This window comes from Pan troglodytes, chromosome 11, assembly GCF_028858775.2.
Source record: "Pan troglodytes isolate AG18354 chromosome 11, NHGRI_mPanTro3-v2.0_pri, whole genome shotgun sequence".
NCBI lineage: Eukaryota > Metazoa > Chordata > Mammalia > Primates > Hominidae > Pan > Pan troglodytes.
In genome coordinates, this window is record NC_072409.2 from 18,066,791 (window position 1) to 18,090,842 (window position 24,052).

Below are 24,052 nucleotides of genomic sequence, written 5' to 3' on the forward strand. Positions count from 1 at the left end.
AGGTCATGCTTCTTAGGAAGCATATCCCAGAAGCGATACGTCATCTCAGTACCTTCTACCAGGTTGTGTGAGTTTGGATATGTTGCGTTACTACTGGTGTTCATTTTGATCACTTGATGTAGATGGTGTCTGTTACTTCTTTTATCTTTGTAATTAGTAATTATTTTGTGGAGGTGCTTTGAAACTATGACAATATCCCCTTCTTGCATCAAACTTTCAATTTAACTTTTCAATTAATTCACTTATTTCCATCTGTACAGACTTACAGTTTTATTTGAGTCTGTGAGTTATAATCCATTACTATCATTCCTTATGTTGATGCCCACATTGTCTAAGGTTGGCCAGCAGGAGACCCTTTGAGCTGGCTCCTGGGTCTTCCTGACAAGAAGCATTCACTCTTTGAAACTTTTACCTCTTCCATCATTTCATGCAAGTCCCCCAGTGGCCCTGTGACCATTATTCCCATTGTTTGTGGGAGGACGTGGAGATAGCTGTCTCCACCTCACCTTTTGGCCTCAAGCCTACTGCTTTCCAAGGTGCTTTGTGAGCCTCATGCCCCAGGGCCCTTGATGGAAAGGCTGAGGAGGAAGAAGTGGTTGTATCCCTCAGCACAGCCCCTGCCTCAGCTAGACCCTGGGAAGCAGGCTGCCTCCCTTCATCACATGTTCTTGCAGGTAGAATATTCTTTGTGGGGCTCAAGCTCAGCCATCAGACCCTGGAGGGCCTTTGAGAATCATTTGGTCACCCTTCCCTTCCTGACAGCCCAGAGAGGGAAAGGTACTTGCCCAGTGTCACAAAGCACACTAGTGGCAGAGCTGCAATTAGAGCCCATGTTCCCTCTTTCCTAGCCTGGACCCTGGAATAATGGAATGTGGTGGATATGTTCTGCAGACAGGGGCACAGATCATGAGAAAAGGCGTGAATGTGGAGCCATGCCACCCTTCCCTCAATGTGAGCTCCATCTCCTGAACTGTAGGGTGGGACACTCACTCCAGGATCTTTCTGGCTGGTCTTCCCTGGCCCTCTAACCTCCTCCAGTGCCCTCTTCCCTTGTGGGGAAGACAGATGGAGTGGCTCACTTATGCAGAATCAGTAGGCACCTATTACTCAGGTTAGAGTGGAAGACCTGGTTTGAGGTGATTTAGAAAACTACACATTTATCTTCTGGAACTGGGAGCTGAGAGGGAGGGGACTTATTTGCATAAGCAACCCAGAGCCTTTTAGGAGAACAGAGCAGAGACCACAGCTTCTGCTGCCAGAGACACACAACTTGGGGGAGATCTATCAGGGAGGACTGGCATGGCCTTCAGTGAGGTTTGGAAGCAAGGAGGCCAAGGAGGTCTGGAAAATACCTTGCCTTTGGGGAAGGGGGACTGTTTCATGTGTGGGTGGTGTTGGCACCCTTGGGACTGGCCACCTGGCATCCTGGATGTGTTACTGTGAACGAAGAGAGCAGCAAGTCTAAATGTGCCAGCTATGACGATGCATACAAATGGTTAAAGCCTCTTATTGAACTGATGAAAACATTTATGCTGAGTGATCAGTAGTGAAAAACTAGAAGTACCTAAAATATTCAGTAATAGGAGCTTGATTAAATAGATTTTGGTACTCTGGAGTATGATGCTGGCCGAAAAAAAATCTTTGAGAATTTTTAATGAAATGGAGATATGCTCATAATATAATGTTGAATGGAGAAAGCAGGATGCAATATGTGATATGATTTCAGGGGTGTTAGTAAAACTGAATGGAACAGAGTCTGCCAAAATGTTAACAGGGTTTAAATCTGGATTGTGGGATTGTGGGTGACTTTTATTTCCTTCTTTATCTTTCTGTGTTTGCTGCAATAAACAATATTACTTATATTACTTGCAATAAAAATATTATAAAAACAATATTACTTTTACAATAAGAAAAAAAACCCATAAAAATTTACAAAAGGAGGCTGACACCACTTAATTCACAAGTGACACTATCTTAGTGGAAAGCCATTACTATTCCTTCCATGGTGATTTTTCTTACCATATCCAGAGGCACAGATCACCTGAATCATACCCTGCTCCCTCAAATATCCTGTTTCTGCATGAGGATGGCATTTATTTATTTTTTTAAATTTTCTTTTTTTTTTTTTGAGATGGAGTCTCTCGCTGTTGCCCGGGCCGGTGTGCAGTGGTGCAATCTTGGCTCACTGAAACCTCCACCTCCCAGAATCAAGCAATTCTCCTGCCTCAGCCTCCGAAGTAGCTGGGATTACAGGTGCCCACCACCATACCTGGCTAATTTTTTTGTTGTTGTGTTTTTATTGGAGATGGAGTTTCACTATGTTGGCCAGGCTGGTCTCGAACTCCTGACCTCGTGATCCGCCTACCTTGGCCTCCCAAAGTGCTGGGATTACAGGTGTGAGCCACAGCGCCTGGCTGAGGGTGGCATTTATAAATGCAAAATAGAATTAAAGGAAGAAAGGACCGGAAGATCAAATACCTAGTAGGAAGAAGAAGGAGAAGCAGGAGGAGAAAATGATGACAATTGTAGCTGAGTGACCCATGATTACTGGGGGAGCTGTTTTCTTTCCAGCAATTGGAAGGGGCTGCAGTGAGTCATTCACACTCCCTCACCCTCACCACTTGGGAATTATGGCATATATTTGTGGGGTGGTTGGGCAGAATTAGGTAGGATGCAATCTGTGGTCAGAGAACAGGAGCAGTTTAACTGACCAAGGAACTGAACTAATCATCATAAAAAATGAAACCCCAGAGGGTTTATAAAGTACGTTTTCCTGTTTTATTTCACCATCTCAACAACCCCCTGGGGTAGATAGTATTATCTCTATTTTGGTAACAAGGAGGCTAAGGTCAGAGATGCTAAGAATTTTGTCCAAGTTGCATAGCTCCTAGCAGGATTTGGACTTTTGGCTGGCTGTCCAAATGTCGAGTTTTGGTCACACCCCTTGTGACCATCACTGTACCAGATGATGTTCTGGCCACTGAAAAACACTGGTGGCCTGATCCTGAAAACCTTAGGGTCACCATTTGGGCTGTGGTTCTAACACCTTTTCCTGGAATTCCTTGCTGGTGAACTCCTCTTCTTTCTAGAAGATTCCCTGGGTTAGCACCACACATTAGCAGAACATATGAGCCAAATGGCTTTCCCAGCCTTTTTTTTTTTTAAGCAAAAGGGGAATTCAAGCTCGGCATGGTGCCTCATGCCTATAATCCCAGCACTTTGGGAGGCTGAGATGGGTGGACTGCTTGAGCCTGGGAGATCAAGACCAGCTTGGGCAACATGATGAAACCCTGTCTCTACAAAAAATACAGAAATTAGCCAGGCCTGGTGGCATGCGCCTGTAGTTCCAACTACTTGGGAGGCTGAGGTGGGAGGATCACTTGAGCCCAGGAGGTTGAGGCGGCAAATGAGCTGAGATCATGCCACTGCTCTCCAGCCTGCGTGACAGAGTGAGAGTCTGTCTCAAAAAAAGAGGTAGGAGAGAATTCAATGGGTAAGATAACAGAAATCTGAAGAATAATATATGCTTCAGGCACATCCAGGGATTCAATAATGTCATCAGCTCTGATGTTGCTTCAGTCTATATGCAGATTCATGTCCAGTAGCAGGCAGATGGATACAGAAAGCCCCAGGGTACCATTCTCCTGACTTGACAGTGCTAGCCTAAAATCAGTATCTTCCCCAACAGTGCTGGTGAAAAAGTCCCAGGGAAGTTTCTGATTGGCCAGGATGGGTCATGTGACCACTCCTGTGGCCACAAGGGCAGGTCTGCCCTACCTCACACATGCAAATGGATATCCCCAAGGAAAGAGGGGTGTTCTCACCAAACAAAAACAGATGTCTATCAACAATTGAAGCTTTAAATATAGTTCTATTTCTCGACTCACCTTCTTTGGACATATTTGTTGCCTCTCTGCTGAGAAAGTTGAGGAATTGAGCACACTTTATTGCCTTCCAACTCTCCTGTCCCTTGCTGAATTTTGCAGTTACAGACATTATTCTTATTTCTTCTACAGATTGCCTTTTTAAGTTTTAATAACCTCCTATCTATTTCTTGATTTATTTCTTTTGGATTGTAAGTATTGATCTCTGCTATGAAAAATAAAGAAGTCCATGTACTTACACTTTCTTCTGTGTTTCCCATCTGCACCCAATTCTTGTTAAATAATTATTCTTACACTGTCAAGGTTCATAACATTTACATTCACTCTGTTACCATAATGGTCTTTCATGATTTCTCTATAGGTTATTTCTAAAATTTTAAGCCCAATAAAAATATCATTTATATATTTTAGATTATGGAAATACTCACTGCAGAACCAAGTGATGTGATTAGGCCTGTAGAGACGAGAATGTAATCAATTCTATGTCTGGAAACCCTTACTGCTCAAAGGGAATGCTCTAAAACATCAGGGTCAGCAGATTCTCTTATAATTTGGTTTGCACTTTCCTTGATCTTAACTTATCCTTAGATATCATTATTTCCTGTGTCTACTCTTTTTCTCTTTAATGCCAAACTTACCATTTTAATGATTTTAAAGTGTATAAATCAGTGGCGTTAAGCACATTCATAATATTATGCACTCATCGCTGCTGTCTAGTTCCAGAATTTTTTCCTTACCCTAAAAGGAAACCTTCCATCTATTAAGCAGTCACCCCTCATTCCTCCCTTTCACCACCCCCAGCAACTACTAATCTGCTTTCTGTCTCTGTGGATTTGCTTGTTGTGGACATTTAATATAAAGGGAATCATATAACATGTGGCCTTTTGTGTCTGGCTTCTTCATGTAACAAAATGTTTTTAAGGTTCATCCATGTTGTAGCATGTATGGGTGCTTCATTCCTTGTTCACAGCTGAATGATATTCCATTGTATGGATGCACCATATTTTATTTATCCTGTCATCAATTGATGGATATTTGGGTTGTTTCCACCTTTTGGCTATTGTGAATAGTGTTGCTGTGAACATTTGTGTATCAATATTTGTTTGAGTTTCTGCTTTCAATTCTTTTTACTTTTTTTTTTTTGAGACAGGGTCTTACCCTGTCACCCAGGCTGGAATGCAGTGGTGCAATCACAGCTCACTACAGCCTCAACCTCCTGGACTCAGGTGATTCTCCCACTTCAGCCTCCCAGGTAGCTGGGACTACAGGCCATGCCCAACTATTTTTTTGTATTTTTTATAGAGATGGGGTTTCACCATGTTACCCAGGCTGGTCTTGAACTCCTAGACTCAAGTGATCCACTTGCCTTGGCCCTCCAAAGTACTTGGGTTATAGGCATGAGCCACTGTGCCCAGCCTGCTTTCAGTTATTTTGGGTAGATGCTTAGGAGTGAAATTGTTAGATCGTATGGTAATTCTATGTTTAATTTGTTGATGAACCACCAAACTGTTTTCCAAACTGTGGAACTATAGAACCCTGGGTAAAACTGCTTTTCTTTGGAATTTAGAAGCTGTGGGAGGCTCAATGGTTCCCCTAAAATATCCAGGTCCTAATTCCTGGAATCTGTGAACATTATATGGCAAAAAGGACTTTGTAGATGTGATTATGGAACTTGAGAGGGAGAGATTATCCTGGACTATTCAGGAGGGCCCTAAATGTAATCCCAAGAGTCCTTCCTAGAGGGAGGTAGAGGGAGATTCATCTAGAGAGGAAGATGACGTGACTGCTGAAGCAATGTTCTGTGCTCCTGCTGGCTTTGAAGCAGGAAGAGGCCGGGAGCCAAGGAATGTAAGGAATGCAGCTCTAGAAGCTGGAAAAGGCCAGGAAACCAAGCGGAGTGTCCTCTGGAGCCTCTGGACGGTGTGCAGTCGGACAGCTTGGTTTCTGTCTAATGAAACTCATTTCAGGCTTCTCACCTCCAGAACTGTAAGAGAATAAATCTGTGTTGTTTTAAGCCATTAAGTCTGTGGTCATTGATTACAGCAGCGCTAGGCATTTAAGATAGAGGCCTTGCTATTTCCTACAGCATTCGGTAGGGTGGATAACCTTGGTAGGCGGTGTTTTTGCTCTCCAGAAGCATTTAAAATTTTCTCTCTCTCTCTTTTTTTTTTGTTTTTTGAGATGGAGTCTCGCTCTTGTTGCCCAGGCTGGAGTGCAGTGGCGTGATCTCAGCTCACTGCAACTCCCACCTCCCAGGTTCAAACAATTATCCTGCCTCGCCTCCCAAGTGGCTGGGATTACAGGCACCTGCCACCACGCCTGGCTGATTTTTCTTTTTTGTAGTAGAGACGGGGTTTCACCATGTTGGCCAGGCTGATCTGAAACTCTTGACCTCAAGTCATCCGCCTGCCTTGGCCTCCCAAAATGTTGGGATTACCGGCATGAGCCCACTGCGCCTGGTACAAAATTTCTTGCTTATCTTTGGAATGCCAAAAATCTCACCTAGAGCTGCATCTTTCTCATTCATCCTGCTTGGCGTTAGGGCCTTCTGTTCTCTAAGGCTGCAGGTATCCCCAGCATCCCAAATGCTGCCCCTTTACAAATCTCCTGATGACATCCCCATCCCCGAGGCCAGCACAGCTGTTGGCATTAGTGACTTGGAGCCTGGACCTTCTTTTAGCCTCTCTGGAAGTCCCAGGGTAAGTTCTGCTGTCTTGGATCGTGCTTTGCTCAGCTTTCCCCTGTCTATTCGTTGGTGCGTTTTTACTTATTTTTATACTTCAAACATTTTAAAACAGATACAAAAGCAGAGACTAGCATGGTGAAATCCCAGATGCCCATGATCCAGTTTCAACAGTGATATGGTTTGGATCTGTGTCCCCACCCAAATCTCATGTTGAATTTTAATCCCCAGTGTTGGAGATGGGGCCTGCTGGGAGGTGATTGAATCATGGGGACAGATTTCCCTGTCGGTGCTGTTCTTGTGGTAGTGAGAGTGAGTTCTCATGAGATGTGGTCATTTAAAAGTGTGGGAACCTCCCCCTCTTCTCTCTCTCCTTTCTGCTCAGGCCCTGTGAGATGAGCCTGCTTCCCCTTTGCCTTCCACCACAATTGTAAGTTTCCTGAGGCCTCCCCAGAAGCAGAAGTCGCTATGATTCCCTATACAGCTTGAAGAACCATGAGCCAATTCAACCTCTTTTATTTTCTTTTTTATTATTTTAAATTCTGGGGTACAAGTGCAGAATGTGCAGGTTTGTTACATAGGTAAATGTGTGCCACGGTGGTTTGCTGCACCTATTGACCTGTCACCTAAGTATTAAGCCCAGCACGCGTTAGCTATTTTTCCTGAACTTCGCCCTCTCCCCACTTCTCCCCTCTTCTGACAGGCCCCAGTATGTGTTGTTCCTCTCCCTGTGTCCATGTGTTCTCATCGTTCAGCTCCGACTTATGAGTGAGAACATGTGGTGTTTGGTTTTCTGTTCCTGTATTAGTTTGCTAAGGATAGTGGCTTCCAGCTCCATCCATGTCTCTGCAAAGGACATGATCTCATTCTTTTTTGTGGCTGCATAGTATTCCATGGTGTGTATGTACCACATTCTCTTTATCCAGTCTATCACTGATGGATATTTAGGTTGACTCCACATCTTTGCTATTGTGGATAGTGGTGCAATAAACATACACATACATGCATATATATATATATATATATATATATATATATTTTTTTTTTTTTTTTTGAGATGGAGTCTCGCTCTGTCACCCAGGCTGGAGTGCAGTGGCGTGGTCTTGACTCACTGCCAGCTCGGCCTCCCGGGTTCATGCTATTCTCCTGCCTCAGTCTCCCGAGTAGCTGGGACTACAGGCGCCCACCACCACGCCCGGCTAATTTTTTGTAATTTTAGTAGAGATGGGGATTCACCATGTTAGCCAGGATGGTCTCGATCTCCTGACCTCGTAATCCGCTTGCCTTAGCCTCCCAAAGTGCTAGGATTAAAGGCGTGAGCCACTGTGCCTGGCCACATATATCTTTATAATAGAATGATATATATTCTTTTGGGTATGTAACAGCTATCAATATTCCTCTCTACTTGCCTTACTTCCCCTGATTTCTTTTCCTTTTTCTCTTTGTGAAATTAGTGCTCTCCCCACCACCATTAAATATTGAGAAGTGATTCTACATGTTAGAACATGTAGAATATTGAGAAGTGATTCTCAATATTTAATGTGCTAACGAATCACCTGAGGATCTCATTAAATTCCAAATTCTGATTTGGTAATTCTGGGGTAAAATCTGAGCATTTGCATTTCTAACAAGCTCCCAGGTGAAACTGTTTCTGCTAGTCCCCAGGGATGCACTTGAGTAACAAATTCTAGACCCCATATAATTTCACCCCATACAGCCCAGCCTGTGCTGCTATAAAACATGTAGAATTGGTGCACCTTTAAAATAATCAAATATGCATGCATACATTTTCTTTGTTTATGTGTTGTTCTGTTTTTTTTTCTTCTATTAAATTATATACGTTCCTCAAAGGCAGGAACTGTGCTGGTTCTTGTCCCTCTGTATCCTAACCATCTGCTATGGATCACCTTCCTCACTCTGAGAAGATTAAGAATTGCTTCTCTTACTGACCACAAATCAATCTCTCTCTTTCTCTCTCTCTCTCCCTCTCTCCCCCCAATCATTGCCTTGCCCAAGCCTCTGCTAGTTCTGTTCTGATAAGATCTCAAGCACTAGAGCAAAGTAGGGAGGTCACAGTGCAGTGCAGGGAGCTTTGGTGTAGGAGGCAGAGGCCTGGGATCTGGCTGTCAGCAGCTGCCTCTCTTAGCTGCTATTGGTGGTGCTTCAAATGTGCTTGACTTTGGAGTCGGCTACTCTCAGTTTCCTCTCCTCACTGCAGGATCCAGGCTGACCACACTTTCTTTGGTCTCTGCCTCAACAGCTAAGGAGAGGGAGGGTTCAAGAACAGAGCTGCCTCTGTCCCCAGGGAGATGAGAACTATCTCCTAGGAATTAGCTGTGCAAATCCAGACCTGAAAAAGGACAGCAAATGTCACCTTTTCATTCCCCTGCATGATTAGAGCATTCAGTTAGGTCCCATCTAGGACTCAATGGCCCATCTATAAGGCTGTAGTAGGTCTGTGGAAGGTGCAGAAGACAGATCCGGTCCCTGCCCTTGAAGCACTTCCACCTAGACTGTCTTAGTCAGAGGGCTGCTATAACACACTACCAACTGTGAGGCTTAAACAACAGATGTTTAGATGTTTATTTCTCACAGTTCTGCAGGCTGAGGAATCCAAGATCAAGGTGCTGGCCAATTCAGTTCCTGGTAAGTGCTCTCTTCCTAGCTTATAGATAGCTGTCTTCTTGCCGTATCATCACATGGCAGAGAGAGAGAGGGGCATGGGTCTCTTTCTCTTCTTACAAAAACATGAATTTGGCCAGGTGCAATGGCTCATGCCAGTAATCCCAGCACTTTGGGAGGCCAAGGTGGGAGGACTGCTTGAACCCCAGAATTCGAGAACCAGCCTGGGCAACATAGCAAAACTCCATTTCTACAAACAGAAAAAAAAAAAAATAGCCAGGTATAGTGGCACGCCTGTAATCCCAGCTGCTTGGGAGGTTGAGGTATGATATGGTTTGACTCTGTATCCCCACCCAAATCTCACCTTGAATTGCAATCCCCATAATCCCCATAATCAAGGGCAGGACCAGGTGGAAGTAATTGGATCATGGGGTGGTTTCCCCCATGCTGTTGTGATAATGAGTGAGTTCTCATAAGATCTGATGGTTTTATAAGTGTCTGGCATTTCCCCTGCTGGGACTCACTCGGTCCTGCCACCCTATGAAGAAGGTGCCTGTTTCTCCTTTGCCTCTGCCATGATTGTAAGTTTCTTGAGACCTCCCCAGCAGTGCAGAACTGTGAGTCAATTAAACCTCTTTCCTTTATAAATTACCCAGTCTCGGGTGTTTCTTCACAGCAGTGTGAGAACCAACATAAGATGGGAGGAGGGCTTGAGACAGGGAGGTCAAGGCTGCAGTGAGTCACGATTGAGCCACTGCACTCCAGCCTGGTCAACAGAGCAAGACCTTGTCTCAAAACAAAGCATGAAAACCCCACAAATCTCATAATGGGGACCCCACCCTTAGTACCTCATCTATACCTATTAATAATTACATCCTAAAGACTGTACCTGCAAATACCACTTGTTTAGAATGAGAGCTTCAACATGTGAATTTGAGGGAGGTACATTCATTCAGTCAATAGCACAGATCAACAAGAAACAAATTTCATATTTCTCCAGGCCAGTGAGTAGCCAGACCTCTTGATAGTGGACACCCAGAATCAGGTAAGGGCATTCTGGGGATTGTAGTTTGGATGAGTTCAAGATTTCAAAGAGGGTCAAGAGCCAGGAAAAGATTCTTTCTAGAAGAGCTGTATCAAATGGAAGCCTTTGGGCCTCTGTAAACTAGCCTGGGAGCCGGCACCTCGGAGGCTCTCAGGAGGACAGAGTCAGAGAAGATCTGTGACGGTGGGGCAGGTGTGGTGGGGCCTCTTTGGCACTCTGTGCAGTGCTTGGGACATCATGATGCTTAGTAAATATTGGATGAGTAAGTCAGTGTTGTTTTGTATTCTTCTTGAAGAAATGGTTTGGGATCCATGAAAAAACATTGCTGGATGAATGAATGAAAGATTATTGCTCAAAACTCAGAATATGGCTAGACCTCTGAAAAGTGTTTTCTCCAGATCCAGAAGAAAATGTTAGAATTGTGTGTGGACCTTCCCTCGAAGCTGGGCTCTTAAGAAATTGGAGCAGAAAATCATAAGGAGGGTAAAGCCGAGATGAACAGATACTTCGATGAAATATAAAGAGAGATGGATGAGATAAGGAAGGATTACAAGGATTTAAAAGGCTACAGAATCATTACAACATCCCTGGAAACATTGATGTTGAAATCAACTTTATGGAAAATCAAATCAGTGTTGTAGAGCATGATCTTAAGTTCTCTTTGAAGGCAGAATAAAAGGATAAAGACAGAAACTTTGGGGGTGATAATAGATATTATGGTGGTTCTTGAGGAAGAACAGGACTATAAGCCCCAAAGCAGAAATTTTAAAATGTTGTTTATTTATTTATTAGGATCAGAGTCTCGCTCTGATGCCAGGCTGGAGTGCAGTGGCGCTCTCTTGGCTCACTGCAACCTCCGCCTCCCGAGTTCAAGCGATTCTCCTGCATCAGCTTCCTGAGTAGCTGGGATTACAGGCATGTGCCAACACGCCTGGCTAATTTTGTATTTTTAGTAGAGATGGGGTTTTGCCATGTTGGTCAGGCTGGTCTCAAACTCCTCATCTCAGGTGATCCACCCACCTGGGACTCCCAAAGTGCTTTGATTACAGGCACGAGCCACTGCACCCAGCCTTAAAATTTTGTTTTGAGACAGGATCTTGGTCTGTTGCTCAGGCTGGAGTGCAGTAGTGTGATCAAGGCTCACTGCATCCTTGAACTCCTGGGCTCACGTGATCCTCTCACCTCAGCCTCTCAAGTAGCTAGGGTTACAGGTGCATGCCACCACTCCTGACTAATTCTTTTTAATTATTGTTTTTAGTAGAGACAAGGTCTTGATATATTGCCTAGGCTGGTCTTGAACTCTTGGGCTCAAGTGATCCTCCTGCATCTGCCTCCCAAAGTGCTGGGATTACAGGGAAAAGCCACTGTACCCCACCAAAGCAGAAATTAAAGATCAGCTGTGCAGGTTAAAAAAGCCCCATTCTTCCTGATGAAGCCAGTGGAAGGAGACTCAGGCTTGGATAAATCCTGGACTATGTGTTGAAATACAAGGAAAAAAGTAAAAACAAGTAGCTTGCAAGGATCTGGACAGGAAAAAGCAAAATATTGAAGAGGCAACTCAGCAAGAAACAAGTCGGGCTGGTTTCAGATTTCCTTTGAAGCAACAGGCCAGCATCTATGGAGTGGGGAAGAAATGGTTGTGGCCCGCTGACTTTCTCTTCTTCCAAAGAATCTTATATATAGAAAGGCTGACCAGGTGTCGTGGCTTATGCCTGTAATCCCAGCACATTGGGAGGCCGAGGCAGGTGGATCACTTGAGCCCAGGAGTTCGAGAACAGCCTGGCTAACATGGTGAAACTTTGTCTCTACCAAAAATGCAAAAATTAGCCAGGCATGGTGGTACATGCCTGTAATCCCAGCTACTCAGAAGGCTGAGGTGGGAGAATCGTTTGAACCTGGAAGACGGAGGTTGCAGTGAGCTGAGATTGTGCCACTGCGATCCAGCATGAGCAGTAGAGCAGGACTCCATCTCATAAAAAAAGAGAGGCAGACTGTTTCCTCATCTGCAAGAGGGGGATAAGAACAGTGCTTCCTTATAGGATTTTTTTTGCATAAGGTCCTTGGAACAGTGCCCAGCATATATCGGCTCCCAATAAATAAAAATGCTGACTTCCTTTGGGCTATGTTCAGTTGGAGGCATCTTGGTTATCCAAGTGGAGATGCCCAGAGGCCCGGCTTCCTGCATTTGGAGCTCAAGGGAGAGGTCCAGGGTGAAGACCACCTAGAGGTCTAGATGGTCATCAAAGCTAAGGGTACAGATGAAGCCACCAGCAAAGTGTTTGGTGAGATCATTGAAGTTGCAGGAGCACCAGTGTTAGGAGCTGGGCAGATGAGGACGTGCAGTGGGTCCAGGCACAATCTGGGGTTTAACTTGGGTTCTTTTCCTGGCTGTGGTGCTCACCTGGCAATCTACAGTCAAGTAGTTGCCTGACCCAAGACAAATATCTCCTTGTGGATGTGCCTCTGCTAGGCTTGAAGGCCTAGCCCCAGGAACCTGCCCCAGATCGTGGGAGCACCAAATTGCCCACTGCAGCCAGAGCCCCTCTGGCACACCCCTGCCCAGGAGGCTCTCCTCCTGGTACCCGGGAAGGCCCTGGATTTTCATTTCAGAACAGCGGGTCAATCACTGAGAACTCCAGGCTCTGAGTTTTTATTCCCTTCTTGTCAATAAGGACATCTCCCCCTCCTTCTAGATCGGGGCAGGCTAATTGGGACTAGGACATTGAGTGTCTGAAGATTGTATGATTGCGGAAATACACAAATTTAATTTCACCTGGCCAGATTCAATTCTGCTGTAATCAGATAAATAGAAAACTCCGGTGTAATAATGACGGGGAAGATGACTTTGGAAACACTTCCCAGGAGCCGAGGCCTCTGGACTTGCCTTGATGGGGCTGGGGAAAGTGAGTAGGTTTGGTGGAGCTTTGTTATCTAATCTCAATAGGTCAATATCCTCTTTTCCTGTAGAGCCTGAGAGTGAGGCCTTTGAATGATGCCCTGGACAGAGCTTGAAACATGAAGGTGAATACTGTTGTGGGGAGAATGCATCCCTTTGCCTGGCTCTGAGCCAGGGCCAGCTTTGGATCCTGCTAGCCCCATGGATATAGAGGTAAGGCTGAGGACCTGGTGGCAGTGCTCTGGGCTAAGGGGAGCCTGGGGCCGGAAACCTTCACATAAAGAGTGACTCAGGTGCTGGTGGGAGGCTGTCCCTTAACCCCTGCGCTTGTTCTATGCACCTTCCTCTCTGTTCCCGCTGCTTCCTCCGCTGGAGTGCCCTTCCTCCCCGGCTCCACCAGGGTACCTCACTCATCCTTCAAAGCCAGGGCAGAATGTCCCTTCTGAAAGCCTAGCTGCACCCAGGAAAAGCAGGTCGCTGTGCTTTGCAGCGGCGTGGCTACATGAAAGCATCATTATTGCTTTCTTGCCTTTCTCTCCCTGCATCTGCTTTTTTTGTGGAAGCACTAGTTAGATCCAAACTCAGGCCATCTCTATCCCCCGTAACTCAGTCTTAGAAAGAAACAGAGGCAGGTACCATCCTACAGTGTTGGTGGTACAGGGGACAGGGTAGATCCTCAGGCCAGCCCTTTTGTGTCACATGGGCAAGCGCCCCTGGAGCTGCAGGCCTGGCCAGCGGAGACTCTGGGGCATATGCCATGGTGGGCTGGTAGACATAAAGGCCTTTGCTTTTGGAGAGGGGTGAGTTCCTATCTTTGTGTCCGCTGAGAGAGGAAGGGGAGGCCAGGACCATGGTGGCAGTGGTATGTGGCTTGGCCTTGGCCTGGCCTCTTGGACTGTGCAGATGGCAGTCCTACATGTGGGTGTGAGGCCTGAGCCCTGGTGCTGCCAGGTCAGGGGTTTCTGTAACCTCTCTGGGTCTGTTTCCTCATCTGTGAAATGGGGATAATAGCAGTCTTTCCTTATACAATTGTTAGAGAGGATTCAGTGAAACTTAGAACAGTGCACAGGCTAGCACTCAAGTGTTAGTTGTTAGTAGCAGTGTTTGTTTAGTCATTAGCAGCAGTGACGTCTTTCTGGAGAGGGGTTAGCACCAGAAGTTGCAGGAACAGTCTTTGGGAGGGATTGTGTCTTTCTAGACCCAAGCAGTGCTGTTTCAGGCTTCAGAGTTGCTGTATGTTTTGAAATTGGGAAGGGGACAAAGGCACCACAGTTATTCTTTGTTTGGGAGTGCAGAGAAGCAGCTTAGCACCTGCTCTCTGCCAGCATCTTGTGAGCTCTTATTTCATCTTCACAAGAACCTCAGGATAGCTTGACAGTGCCATAGACCCATTTTACAGATCGGAAAACTTAGGAAGCCTGATCATCAGTGCGATAACCAGAATGCAAACACAAGTTTGTCTAACTCTGAAGACTGTGCCTCAGGCATTAGCATTCAAAACCTTGATCTCATTTCATATTCCCATGGGTCATGACCACTGGTCTGATTCTCCTCCTTAACTGCCCAGGAAACCCAGCCCAGAGATGCCCAGCATCCTTCAGGTTATGAGCTGTAGGACTGGGATTTGGTCCTAGGCCTCTGCTTTTTCTTCCATACCAAATGGCCAAAATGGAAGGGTGGTGGGGCTGATGCAGGTTTTTCCTTCCCACCCTGCCCGGGGACCCAAGGATCTGGCTCAGAGGTGACAGAAGGACTGTTCTAACAGTGGTGAGTCATTCACCTCAACAAGCCTTAGCCCCATTTAATGCTGGCCCTGGGATCATCGCTGTAGGAAAAGAGCCGTCATTGCTTACTATCTTTTGAAATTTAATGACCTGTGAATGATAACAGATAATTTGCAAATTTGACATAATCAGTCCTGGCCAATTTTCGTTCAATTATTTGTTAATAAACATCAGGACCCCTGGCTGGAGTTTTATGCTTCCAAATTTGAAATAAAAAGCTGGGAGGCTGAATAGAGTAGAATACCTGTCTCTTCGCTTGCTGAATATTTATAAAGAATTTTATTCAGCAGGGCCGGGTAACACCCAAGGTTTACTTGGTGTTCATTTGCATTGTGAATTTTTTAAAATAGTAATTATCTGCAAAAGGTCAAATATTTGCTTTATCTATGTAATTCAATTTCCCAAAGGCCTTTGGGATTCAAATTAATGCCCTTGTAATATCTTCATTGAAAAAGAAGATTAATTATGCTTACATGGAACCTAATTTGGCTTATCAGACCTTTAATGTGGCTGTGATCGTGGGTGCATTTAAATTTAGGATTACGTGGGTGATCTCGGTCCCATATTTGGGAGACTTTGAATATTTGTCATTATTTTTATGCATATCATTTTTCCCGCCTGCTTGGGAAAATGAAAATGTCGGTTCTGAAAGAAATAAACATTATATATTGACATTGGTAATTATGTTTTGGTATTTAAGGATGCATAAAAAACTGCACACAGGGCCTCAAATATAAATTTGCAGTTAATGTCCCTAGATGGAAACTGGAGCTCTTCTACCAGACTCAGTAAATTGGGAAAAAGCTCTCTCTGGGGCTGCTGTTCTGTGTAGCCAGAGATAGGGATGTGGGCACATAACTTTTAGCAGTGCTCAAAGATGTTGAAGGTTTGAGTGGTCCCAGGAACTCTGGATTTAGTAGGGTCAGGAGGCCTGGGTTTCCTTCTCGTCACTAAGGTGCTATGTAATTATGATCAATTGGAGGCCCTTTCTGAGTTCCAGGTTCCTGTCTGTGAACAGTAATCATTTGTTTAGGTTCTTTCTCTCTGGACGGTCAGTCGCTCGTGGCAGGGCCATATCTTATTTCATCTTGAGCTTCCAGGTCTGTCAGCACAGTGTCTGTTACATGTGGACTATATGTAGGATTTTTAAAAATAGCACTCTCTGATAAGGAGATATGTATAAGGTTTTGATTCTTAACAAAGGCAGTGGGATCTTGGAGATAATAGGGATTGTGAGTCAGAGTTCAGCTTTGTATCAGTTAGTTATTGCTGCATAACAAATTATACCAAAACTCAGTGGATTTATGTAAGAACTATTGATTATTTTTCAAGAGTCTACAGGTCACCTGTGTGGTTCTGATGATCTGGGATGGATTGGCTAATCTTGGATGAATTTGTTCATGTGTCTTAGATCAGCTGGCAGGTGGGCTGGGGGCTGGCTGGTCCAGGATGGCCTGGGATGAGATGTTCTCCGTATTTTCTTATTCTTTGACAGACTAGTCTGGGCTTGTTCTCATGGCTGAACAGGGGTCAGAGGGAGGGAGCCCAAACATGCTTTTTCAAACTTCTGCTTGCATCTGCTCTGCTACTGCCTGATTAGCTGAAGTAAGTGATATGGCCTCACTAAGAGTCCACAGAGGAGGGTCTACCAAAGAGCAGGGAAGTGGAGAGACAGCCAGACTGGGGGCTACCAATGCAATCAACCAACCACAGGCTTTACTGTGGCCCTGCCCCTTACTAGCTATGTGAACAGAAGCATGTGACTTAAAACCCCGAGTCTCAGTCTCTTCATCTGTCAAGTCTGGCAGAGATATGATGAGGTTTAAATGAGATAAATACATTTTAAGTATTAGGCACCTGGTACCTGATGGATGTCCAGGAATGCTTACCCAAGGGTGTGAAGATGAATGTTGAAGGATGGGCATTGGAGCTTTGTTTTTAAGAGTGAAAAATCAGAAACTACCTAAATGCTGATCAGAAGGGGCCTGGTTAAATAAATCCTGGTACACTTGTTTAATGGAATACTTTTTAGCCTGTAGGTCAACAGATCAATATGCTGGCACGAAAGGGTGTCCATGATAGATTAAGTGGAAAAAAGGAGTAAGTTTCAGCATAAACCGTAATGTACAATGTAATTGTGTGTGTGTGTGTGTGTGTGTGTGTGTGTGTGTGTGTATGAAATGAAAGCAATGTTTATTCCTGTTTATAGAGAAATGTCTGCAAGATTATGCCCGGAACTATGAGTAGTGGGATTCAATGCTTCCAGATTGTTTGAATTTTTACACTGAACATATATTGCTTTTGGGATGAAAAAAAAAAGACTAAGGAAAAATTTTAGGTAAAGGACAACAAAAATGATGATGTTTATGTTCTGAGTAAGCTGAACTTAAACTAACGGTCTCTAATAGTAATAAAATTATCAGCCAACATAAAACTAATAACAGTAAGCTGGTCAGGATGGCTGAGCAGTCTGAGGGGCTGCGTTCAGGTCGCGGTCTGCCCTGGAGGCGTGGGTTCGAATCCCACTCCTGAAAGTTACCATTGGCCGGGAGTGGTGGCTCACTGAGCGCCTGTAATCCCAGCACTTTGGGAGGCCGAGGTGGGTGGATCACAATGTCAGGAGTTCAAGACTAGCCTGGCCAACATGGTGAAACCCTGTCTCTACTAAAAATACAAAAATTAGCTGGGTGTGGTGGTAGGCACCTGTAACCCCAGCTACTTGGGAGACTGAGGCAGGAGAATCACTTCAACCCGGGAGGCAGAGATTGCAGTGAGCCAAGATCGTGCCACTGTGCTCCAGCCTGGGAGACAGAGCAAGACTCCATCTTGGAAAACAAACAAAACACAAAAACAACAACAACAAACTGATAACAGCTACCATTTGTTGAAGACCCATGATGTGCTAAGCATTTCATGTCCTTAATTTATGAAACCTGAAAAAGAGGTGAGAGCCCCCACTTTCTGGGTGAGGAAACTGAGGCTCAGAGTCAGAAAGTAACTTGGTCCAGTTAAGAGCTGCTCACCAGGATCAAACAGCACTGTCTTTGATGGCAGATCTCTGCCTCTTAGACTGAGAGGCCACATCTGTTGGTTTGTAAAGTAGAGGTCCCCCATGCTTGGCCACCCACCAAAAGTGCTAGAAAAGCTTTTTCCTCCCAAGTACAGATTCCTGGGTCCCACTCCATTTCCAGTGAACAATTCTTCTTTGGGGTGGGGGCCCAGGAATCTGTATTTTAGTATGTATCCACAGGGATTCTGGAGCAGTCAGTCTGGTGTTCAGGGACTCATCTGGTGGCTCATTTGATCTTCATAATGCACAGGGAAATAAACAAGATGAAGATTGTGGCCATCACTCCCATTTTATAGGTGAAAAAACTGAGGCTTAGAGAGGGAAAGTCACTTGCTCAGGGTCCTGGAGCTAGGAAATGGGATTGGAGGCCCGCCTGACTCTAAACCCAGGTGCTATTCTAACCCACTGAGTGGGCTGAGTGTGGGGAAGGCTCTTGGGAGGGTGACAGAAAAGAGGGGAGCATGGGGGCTACCTGGCGTCTTGTGGCTACCAACTGCCCTCTGCCCTGTGCTCTCAGCTGTTGGAGTGCAGATGGTAGAATCTGCCAGGCACTTGGAGGCGGATACCAGTGTGAAGCTGCAGGTGGAATTATTGGCTATACCCACTTTCCACTAGGAGCACCCCCCCGCCAGGTGATCCCCAAAATTCAGCCCAATCCTCTTCCATTTTCTCCTCCCACCCTTCCCAGCCACTGGGACTTGAAGAGCTCTTTTCCCTCCTCTTCTTTTCTGTTTGTTGCTGCCTGGCTGTTATTAGTGACTTTCAGGGAAATGATCAAAGGCGGCTGTAATCAGAGAGCTTCGTCATCTACCACATGAGTGCCAGAGAAGGCTCTGCCTGTGTCACAGCCTTCAGAGCTGGTGGGAGCCAATTGCTTGGGAAAGTGGGGCTGGGAACAGCCATCTGGGTTGGTGGGAGGTCCTGCAGATGTCTCCTGGGCCCCCCTCAACATCAGAGGGACTCTCCTGACACCGTTGCTCCCACCTTGGCGTGTGGGGCTGAGATGCTGCCTCCTGGTTTTTTCCCAGGATGAGGAACCCTGCGATGCCAACCCCTCTCCCTCCCTGTCCCCCCACAGGCCTCTTGTCTCCTTTCAGGCTCCTGGAGATTTGTTTACAGTTTATTTTTCTTTATTTTTGTAACAGCTTCATTGAGATACAAGTCACATACTGTTCAAATAACCCATTTAAGCTGTACAATTCCGTGGTATGATTGAATGGGATTCACAGAATTGTGCAACCACCCCCCCATCAATTTTCAAATATTTTCATCTCCCCAAAAGAAAACCTGATACCCTTTAGCCATCATCCTCAAACCTTCCATTCTACTGTAGCCCTCGATTTGCCTATTCTGAGCATGTCATATAAATGTAGTCATACAATATATGGTCTTTGGCGACTGGCTTCTTTCACTTAGTATGTTTTCAAGGTTTATCCATGTTGTAGCACGTATCGGTACTTCATCCCTTTTTTATGGTGAAATAATATTCTATTATTTTGATAAATGGACAAAAATATCATTTTATTTTATAAATATTTCTCTTACAAAATGCAAACAGTACTGTCGGATTAAAAACATGAGACTATTTCTAAGAATTTTTTGTAAGAAGAATATCACACAAATGGGAGAAATAATCACACTGGGAATTCCATGGCTGCTTGCTCTATAATGACCAAAAATGAGAAAGAGCCTACAGTACATAGAAACAGGAATCTGGCTAAATAAATGATGGCAATCCATATTATAGAATACTGTGCAGTCATGTGGATTTATATTCATTGAAATGAAAAGCTATGATATATAGTTGAGTCAATTATTTGATGTTGTTTTTATAAAATTATACTTTCATTTTATGCCCATCTAGAAGGATGTCTACCAAAATGTTGACATGAACATTCACCTCTGAGGGGGTGGAATTTCAAATGGCATGTGTGTATTTTTATTTTGGGGGAATAAAAGCATAAGGTCATTGGGGCTAGGAGTAAACAAGTATAGCAACATAAGATGTACCCAAGGGAGTGTTTGTTCCCCAAAATGTATGCTGGGAAGCCATCTGCACTGGTAGAAAAGACCTCCACATTGTTTCCTTTCAGTGGGTACTGGGAAACTGGTAGGGCTGGATGATCACAGTGTATACATGGCTCTGAGCTCCCTAGTAGCTAAAGCAGAGAGTAAAAGGAGTATCTACAACTTGTTTGCTGTTGCCCAAAGGAGCCACAGCTGTTCCTGGGAGAGGCTGAGAAGCACTCCTGGATCTCTGAGAGGGGCATCTCCCAGCTGTGATGAACAATGTCCTCCACAACACGCTTTCATTTCACACAACAATGAGACCCCAGGGCGATTCCTAAATGCTGGCCATGGTGTCCTCCATGGTAAGGGCAGTGAATGAGGCTGTGAGGCAGGAAACGCGGCAGGGGAGGGGAGTTGCTCTTGACTGCCAGCTCCTGATATTTGGGTGTGTGCCCATGGGGCTCAGCAGGCTGCCTGCAGGGGAGGGAAGTGAAGGAGCCCTCGTGGGTCCCTACTCTGGGCTGGGCATTCCTTCTCCTGTTCATCCTCATGAGAGGTCTGGCTGATGAGGCTCATCATGCCCATTTTGCAGCTGAGAAAACTGAGAGGAGACATCCATTGCCAGAGCTCATCTAGCTGCAGAATGGCAGAGCAGGAAACTCTGGCTGGGTCCTGTTTTCCAGCTCAGCCTCGCGAGGTAGAGCCGCCTACCCCTCAAGCAGCCCCATCCCTGGGGCTCTGACATGCTCTGGCTCTGTTCCTTGAGGCTGGCCTGGCTCTTGTCCACTCACTCTGCATACCTACTCTTGGGTAGCCTTGGGCAAGTTCCTTAAACTCTCTGGGCCTCAGCTTCCTCATCTGGAAAATGGGGATAATAGAAGTACCTGCTTCATTGGCTTCTGGTGAGGAGGAAGTGAGCTAATAAACGTGCAAGGTGTTGAGGGCATGGCCTGGTACACAGTAAATATTCCCTGGTGTCATACAGCTGGTTTATATTCTCCCACTCATCCTCCTCCTCACATCGGAAGGACTCTTCTGAAACTCACCTTTGCAGATGCTGATGCCACCTCCCCTTTCCGGAAGCTCATTCTCATCGACAGGATTCTGTGTCCTCCGGCCCAACTCACCTGTGAGTGCCATGGCCATTGGCCTGGGGCCTCATGCTGGCGGGTTTTATTCTTCCTTCCCACTGACATCTCATGCCTGCAGGTCTCAGGGGAATGTGGCATAACCAGGCAGAACGGGGCAGAGGTCGAGTGAGTGACATGCGCTCACCATTCTGGGCTCTGCGCACTAATGACTCCCACGTGTCTTGGCTCATGGTTCAGAGAATGCCTTTTTTTTCAGCACGTCTCCATCATCCCCATATGCGTTGGGGCACATTTCTCCTTGGGAAATGCTTTGTTTGGGCAGGTAACAAGTTCCCTGATCGGGGATGACGGCACGCAGAGGCTGAAGGATGAAGACAGAAGTCAGGTGCTGGGAGCTGGATTTGGAAGGGACCATGTCTAAGGTCCTCTTGGGTCCTGTGAATCTGAGTGTATTTGTGGTTCCCTTATTTCTACAGGCCTTTCCCCTTGCAGCATTAAGTGGGGCTTTCCTTTGCTGATCGGAGCCCAAAGATGGGGAATTTGTTGGCTGGAATGACTGCCTCACACTCTCTGGCTCCTCCCTGTCCCCAGCCACACATTTGCACTGCATCTTGAAGTCAGAGGAATGCTTCTCAGATATTAGGTTTTGAACCAATCTAAATAATAATCTGGCCATGTCATTTTCTTCTTCAGAAGCTGGCAGAGGGCCCACTGTGCTCATGTTTGGAGTCTTTTGCATGATCAGGCCCCCACTGCATTGCTGGCCACACTGCACTCTTAAGGTGTCCCCGCACTGGGGTCATTGCACGCAGAGACCTGTAGCTCTCCTGCCCACCCTCATGCTCTTCTCTTGGCTAACACACCCTGGTCCTTCAGGTCCCAGTTCAGATATCACCTCCTCCAGAAGCCTTTCCTAACACCAGAGACTGGGTCCAGGGCCCTGCTAGGTGCCTGTCTATCTCCATCCCAGCCCTCATCAACCTGAATTGTAATCCTCATGAATCTGTCTCCTTCACTGATGGAGGGCTCTTTGCGGACATCTTGGTGTCTCCAGCATCTAACACAGAGTTGGACCTCAGGGTCCCAGGCCTGACCCTGCCGTTCACTGGCTCCAGTGGCCACTCTCAGTTATCTGAGGTTAGTGTGTGAATCAAAATCCCTACCTGATGCAAGGCAAAATGAGGTACAAGGCCGGGCATGGTGGCTCATGCCTATAATCCCAGCACTTTGGGAGGCCGAGGGTGGTGGATCACCTGAAGTCAGGAGTTTGAGACCAGCCTGGCCAACATCGTGAAACCCCATCTCTACTAAAAATACAAAAATTAGCTGGGTGTGGCAGCACGTGCCTGTAGCCCCATCTACTTGGGAGGCTGAGGCAGGAGAATTGCTTGAACTCAGGAGGCAGATGTTGCAGTGAGCCAAGAGTGCACCACTGCACTCCAGCCTGGGTGACAGAGCAAACTCCATCTCAAAAAACAAACAAAAAACACAAAAAAACAAAAAATCCAAAAAAAAACCCCAAAACCCACCATGGTACAAACCATTGTAACATAAGGTAATGTAGGCATATACTTAACCATTTTCAGAGCTCTCCATTATCTTGTGACATCTCAGTACCCGTCCCCTGAGCTAGGCTGGGCTGGGGTTATTATTTCCATCTCCGTCTGAGAGAACTGATGCTCTGAGAGTGGAAGTGACTTGTAGCACATCTGGCAAGAGGCAGGAGGAGCTGGTGCAAAGCTGGCCTCTGACCTCCTGCTACTGTAAAGAGCTTGAGTGACCAGGGAAGATGTCTCCGGGAGGCAGCATTTCTGCTGTGCTTCGAAGTCTGGGAGGGACTGGAAAGAGGAGACAGGGGCAGGCAGGGAGGTGTCAGGAGGGAGAGGGGCAGCCTGAGGTGGGAAACTGGGATGAGAGAAGAACTGGGTGCTCCTGGCCTCTCAGAGCCTGGGCAAGGAGGCTCAAGAGTTAGGTTGGGACTAGATCCTGGTGACCTCTGGAAGCCAGACCGAGGATTGAACTTAATCCCTAGGCTACAGAAAGCTGTCGAAGGCATTTGAGCAGGAAAGAGGCCTCGCCCCAAAGGAGGATGAATGCGGGGGCTGGGAGGCCACTGAAAAGGTGGTAGCGACGTCCATGCAGGAGACGGTGCGCTGGTGGGTGGCAGCGAGCTGGAATGGAGGACATACCTACTACCTCTCTTTGTCCTCTGTCTGACCTTGGCGGGGGTTCCCCAGGATGCATTCGCATTCGGCCAGTGGTCTCTGCCTCAGAGGCGGCAGCTGGTGGGTGGCCCTCCTTCAGAGGGTCGGGGGCTGCTGTCAGGGGTGCTTGGTTGGGAGAATGGGGGGAGGGGAGAGGGGCTGCTGGAGGTGCGAGCAGCAGCTGCTGCCTCTGACTTCCACAGGGGGTCAGTGTAACATTAAAGTTCCTCCCGACTGCTCTGCCCCATGCAACCCCAATGGAGGCCCTTTGGCTCAGGAATCTGGGTCAGCTGGTTATATTTGGAATCCTTGGTGGGCAGGCACAAGGCCAGGTGGGCTGGGGGATTCTGAGCCACTTGAGAATCAATTTTGTTTGTTTTCCTTTTGGTTTTGTTTTTAGAGTTTCAGAAGAATCCAAGAATGCCAGGGACTGATTTGTAAACACATGTCTGTAACATGCAGCGGACAGAGCCCCTTCTTCCTGAAGCCCCCAGTGGGCTTGAAGCCATTCTTGTCAGAGACCCCTCTGCCTCTGTCTTCATCTGGGAAGATGGTTTCCACCTAGAGGGCAAATGACAGATTCCAGGGCCCTAGGAGGTCTCCAAGATTGGTTAGATGATCCTGCACATTTTACAACTTTATTGCTTGGTGGTGAGAAAGTTGAGAAACTGAGACCAGACAGGGTAGTCTAATTTGCTGAAGGCCTTGTAGTAAGTTGGTGGTGAATTCAGGTTAGAATCTTGGTCTACTAACCCCCCAAATG